Raw genomic sequence first — 6,041 nt, forward strand, 5'->3', positions numbered from 1 at the left:
CAAAACGTCACTACTGACGTTTTATGTAGATCTGGTTTAAAGAGGGTAGATTTACTTGGCAGTAAACCTACAGAAAGGGGGCATACCGTCACGCCATTGGCTCCTTCTGGATGTTGTAGTACTAATTATGAAGAGGATTTTAGTGTAGTTTCTTATTGTACCGAGGGTTCAAAATTTCAGCGAAATTTTGCATATTTTGGTGGGGTTCGAAATACTTGCAACCCTGAAATTTTGAGCCAAATTCAAACTAAAATTTAAATTATCTTAAAAATCATTTAAAAATATTGATTTTTGAAACTCAAAATCCGAAATAAGTTCTGAATTTCCGAAATTTTGCATATTCCGGTGACGTCCAAAAATTTCCATGACCGAAATTAAAAACCTTACCAAGGTGGCTTTTTGGGCAGGTCCATCTGTTGTAGTTACGCTCGGGGTACCCCGGTTTTAAATACACCGACATGCATAGTGCACAAAATCAAGAGGGGCAACTAAAAAAGAATGTTTTTTCATGCTCCATTAGCTAGCGTAGTCTTCTACTATCAATAAAACCAAAAAATAAATCAAATGTCAGTGAGTTAGATCTAAAAGTTGGGAGTTGTCCAAATGCATGTCATGCCCATCAGTCAACACCAATGGGTTGCTAGGGTAACTCTCGCCGCCATTTCATTTGTAAATAGAGGTTTACACTTATAGTGTTGGATGACTTGTTTTCATTTTAATATCAAAAGATTATTTTGTTAGAAAACAGATTTTTATTTTTCTACTTAGAAAGCTCATTCATCTGGAAAAGAATTATGGCTAGTGTAGTGAAGTTACTAGCTTTTTTTGGTAGACTGCAGCCCTCAAAGATGGCTTAACACTTTATTATTAGCAGTTTAAGCAATGTACAGAGATAAGTTTACCCCTTTGGAAGGAGATGGATTTGATTCATTCCTTAGGAAGACTTTGAGAGAAGCTTCATTAGGAATTGCTGCATGGTTATACTCTCTATGCTGCATCAACATTGGCTAGGTATCCTGCTTGGCAGATTTGTTTAACAGAAGGCCTCCTTTCTTCCTCACTATTCTCCAGTAAACCCGCATTAAGCATCGCTTTGGTAGCATGGATAACATTTCTTGACATGAGACTGAGCTCTACTCCTGACTTGAGATATATAGATTGCAACATATGCAAAGGAAATGCTTGCAAGTTGCAATGACACAACAACGGAAGAAAATGCATTTCACAACATGATTAACACGAACCATAATATCCTCCGATTTGAATACAGTACCCAACAATGACATTAAAGATGAATTGCATCTACTAATTAACATCACCCAAATAGTTTCAGCTGCAACTCCAAAATAAGCACGAACTGCCTTGAATGCACCGTTTGTTTCCCATCAGCAGCAGCGGACCTAATCACACCAATGCGTCGGACCAAGGGGAGAGCTTATCGATGCGGATGTGCAGGGGAACTTCCATGGATGCCCTGTCTCCTGCTGCTGGCACTAGGTACATTGGCAGCACCGTCAAGAACATGGGCTCGCCCGCGGAAACCACGGCGCCGGGCGACGAGCTGCTCCTCATGTGCATGTCCACGAGCACCATGTCCTCCTTGCCGCCGTTCGCCACTGCTGCCGGGGGTGTCTCCAGGTTGACCCACATCTTGCACGTGAACCGTGGCCGCGTCGCCGCTCTCGCCCTGGCGCACACCACAGACACGGCGGTCACGCCGGCGCCGAGCGCCCCCACGGTCATGAGGAAGACGCAGTTGTCGTCGCCGAGGAGCACCAGCTGCGTGGTCGACATCGGTAGTTGAAGCTTGCTGACCTTGCCGTACTGCACGACGCGCACCGGCACCAAGTGGACAGTGTGGAGATGACCGGCGAGTGCCTGCGGCGCGCCGACGTAGCCGCAGCCGGGCTCAGTACACTGGCAAGGCGCGTGCGGGCACGCTTTCTGGTGCTCGGCGACCTCGTGGTAGGTCACGTACCACTGGCAGCCGGCGTTGGGGCACCCAATCCTGGTGGAGGACACCACGGCGTCCAGCGCAGGGCAGGGGTCGAAGAAGCCGCCGTCGTCCACGCATGCCTTGCACTGCCCGAAGGGCAGCAGGGCCACGCAGCCGCCGCAGGCCGGGTGCCCCGCTTTGCACTGCAGGCAAGCACACAAATCGGAGACGGCCCGTAAATTAGCACGAAAGAATTGATCTATCACCGGCGCCAATCGAGGAAGAAAGAAGGAAACAAAGAGAGGAACCTAGAAGACTGGGGGCTTGAAGGGGAGGGTGCAGAGGGGGCAGTGGAGCACTTGCTTGTCGATCCTCACGGCGAGTTCCACTCGCTGGATGTACGTTGCCCCAACGATGGCGCCTCCATCTCCTCCACCGGCCGCCTCTTGCTTCATGTGTCCGTCGGGCAGGTCCAGCCGCTCCTTCTAGGACCTCTCGTCGGCCATGTTAGGCGAAGCCCTGCTCCTCCTCTCGGCGGCCACGGCGGCACCCTGCATCTTGGCTGGCCTTTGGGGAAAGAAAACTCCTGTGTGTGTGTGTGTGTGTGTGTCTCACGCCAAACTTTTTCAGGAGGTGGGTGAGGAGTAGAGCAGAGATCTGAGAACAAAAGTTGCCTAGGCAGCCACACTACACTATAAATGCTTCCTCATTGTGCTTTCCATTCCCAAACTTATAGTTATAGATATAAGCCGTGCTCTTAATCAATTTTATTATTGCTAGTTTATCCATACATTAATGTTGCCTTTCTTTTAAGTACCTACAAGTGTGTGATAAAAAGGTTGACCATTGCAGATCCATGTTATTTTTAGAAAAATCGAGGAACATCAATGTAAGCACATTGTTTTTTTTTCTCCGTAGCTTCCTGCTTAATTGATACACGGTGGAGTACTTTTGACTCCATCGCCAGATTATAACACCATCAAACACGTGGGAGCCCATAAAAACAAAAGGATACATGTGTAAGCACAAGGGATACGTGTGACAAATAGTACAAAGGAGCACACAAACGCATCACAACTTTTCACCTAGATCACGACACATTCCGCCTTTCTCACTGTTATCGATAGACACATACGCCATCGCTGATGTGTTGGCTGCCACCAGCAAATAACAACAACATGACCACAAGCCTCCAAAAGATCCATGGAATAGGTACTAGATTTTGGAGACCCCCGACGCCAAAAATCTTGATTAGCTACTTGCATGAAGTAGGAGAAATAACCCCTTGATTCGGCAGATGCCATCAAGAAACAATGAGCAATCCATTTGTCACGACACCACGCAACCACCTAGTCCAGAGACTTCTAAGCAGGCATCTGTAGCTGGAGGTTATAGAGACACAGGGGGATAACCAAAGATGACACCAACCAAGATCATCCTCGCATTAGTGCGTGAGGAAGGCTTGAACAATGTTGCTAGAGCACGAAAAAGCTAACACTATGGATTATGTGGAAAATCAAGTATCGGCTCCCAACCAACCTGCGATAACCACCAGGTGATGGAACATAGAGGGTAGAAAATATATCCAAGATTACAATAGGGGCTAAGCTTCACATAATATCCTAGAAATAACATAGTGGAGAATAGGTAGTAGGAAAGCTTACTTGAACCTAAGGAGAGACAAGAATAGAAGGACCTCCAGATCAGAACACGAACCGCCAGCATAATCTCCAAATCAGAATATGTGAGAAAAGATCTAGGCAGGACAAAACATAGGCAATGATTATTTAATGGGGAAAGCAAAGTTAAACCACGAGGAGCAGGAGTTCGCAGAGGATGACACCTATTCCTCACTAGTAGAAAAAGTGCCTAATGTTCAGCCCTTTAGTCCCGGTTTATAAATGAACCGCCACTAATGTGAACATTAGTGCCGGTTCGAACGGCTATGCATTAGTGCCGGTTCATTTCTGACCTATAGTCCCGGTTGTTTGTATAAAAAATTGGGACTAAAGGGGTGGTGGCAGGCTCGCGTCAGGCCGGGGCCCAACGAGCCCCTTTAGTCCCGGTTTGTGACACAAACCGGGACTAAAGGGCCAACCTATAGTCCCAGTTTGTATCACAAACCGGGACTATAGGGGTGTAACCTTTAGTCCTGGCTAGAGACACAAACCGGGACTAAAGGGCAATTTTCAAACTCTACCCCCCGATATCGCCTTTTCTGTTTTGAAAAGAACAAAAGGAAATGATAAAAACTTCAAAAATTTAAATCCTTCGAGATGTAGTTATGTTACTACATCTAGTAGTTAGGGAAATTTAAAAACATAAATTTCGACATGTTTTGCAAAAAAGTGTTAGGAAAAAGTAAAACGACAATATCTTTTGCATATGATGTCGAAAAAACCCGCATAATATATCAAAAAATCAGCACGAAAATCAGCATTCGCCGCCCTCGTGCCCGTGCGCGCACCCCCTCAGCGGCATGGGACGTCGCCGTCGACCGATACCTCTCAGCGCCGCCAGTTGCCGTCCTCCCGCCCCCCGCTCGTCGATCGCGCGATGATATGATGTTTGATTTACAAGTGAAGAACATTATGTGCTACCTTGAAGACTTCAACAACAGCGTCCTGGAGGATGATAACGACAATGACGGTGCGGCATGCCAACTCCACCGCCGCCGGAAATAGTATTTTTTTCGGGTTTAGTATTGTATCTCAGATTCTCGATCATATGAATATAAATTCGCAGTGTGACTAAATGAAAGATATGGTTTGAACGAACTTGCGTTTTTCTCTCTTAATGTACATACTTATCAAACAATTTTCTTTTGAAAAAATGTCAATGGTTTTTAAATATAAAACACTCATTGCAAACGTTTTAGTTAGAGCACCGGTATGCAAACCGACAGCTTCTCCAGGAATCGAAGGGAAAATGTGTTGAGCAGGATTTCTGCAGCTCTTGATTACAAACGTTTTAGATAGAACACCCGTATGCAAAGTGAAAGCTATGGTCTTTCCCCTTAAGTCAAGAAAATATTCGCAGCGCAGGATTTGTGCATCCCTTCAACGCAAACGGTTGTTTTGAATGACCCGTGTGCAACCACGTATAAACAATTTGGTAAGATTTGCATCTGTCATATTGGCTATGTTGCCATTTGTCAAACTGGAAAGATTGACATTTGTTGATCTAGTAACATTTCCATTTGTCAACCTTGTAACACTGCGATTTGTCAAAATATGCAGCTAAAAGTCACTAGCACTATCTAATTTTTGCAACTAAAATTTAATAATTAAGCATAAATTTCATTCATAGATTAAGCAGTCATTCTTTATTTATACAAACAGTACAACTCGACACCTGAACCGACCAAACATTTTCCTAATTGTTGCCAACCACGTACTTGAATAGCTAGTTTAACTATATATAGTAACTAATTTTAAGTACGTTGTACAGTTCCATCACATCTATAGTCAGAGGAACTGAACAAAATAGCCCCTAAATACTACTACTACTACCAAGGGGCTTTGTACTACTTCTGGCAGCCTCTCCTCTGCCGAGCGAGCTCAGTAAGAGGCAGAGGAGGAGGAGCCTACCGACGAGCTGGACAACTGCAATACGGTGCATGCCGTTGCTGTAGCTTCACCGACGCTCACTCGAACACCCTCTGCCGCTCTAGACGAACCCTCTCGAAGCGGTGGTTCTCCTCATAGATCTCCTGATTCCTCGCCTCTGAGGTGACGTGTGTCGCGGCCATGGTGGCGGAAAGGCTCTTTGCATGCTCGATAAGGTGGTCCTCCTCCTCCTCCCGCAGAAACTCGGTGTAGCGCGCAAGGTCGCTGACGCATGTGCGGGCCTCCACGTCTGCTTCCCGCCTTCTGGCGGCGGTGGTGGAGCGGGTGATGACCCCGGCGGACGATGGTGGGCTGGCGGCCACGGCAGCCGATGATGGGGTGGCGGCCACAACCGCCACCTCCCGCCTTCGAGCCGCGGTGGCGGAGCGGTGATGGCCGGCAGTGGGGTGGCGGCCACGACGGCCACCTCCCGCCTTCGGGGTGCGGCAGCGGAGCGGGCGATGGCCCAGGCTTTCGATGGTGGTGTGGCGGCAACG

General features: G+C 47.0%; 1 pseudogene; it reads right to left on the reverse strand.

Annotated features, from left to right (window-relative positions):
• Positions 1–1,268: 1,268 nt before the first annotated feature.
• LOC119279116 lies at positions 1,269–2,493 on the reverse strand (annotated as a pseudogene).
• Positions 2,494–6,041: the final 3,548 nt, after the last annotated feature.

The sequence above is a fragment of the Triticum dicoccoides genome, chromosome 3B (genome assembly GCF_002162155.2).
Source record: "Triticum dicoccoides isolate Atlit2015 ecotype Zavitan chromosome 3B, WEW_v2.0, whole genome shotgun sequence".
NCBI lineage: Eukaryota > Viridiplantae > Streptophyta > Magnoliopsida > Poales > Poaceae > Triticum > Triticum dicoccoides.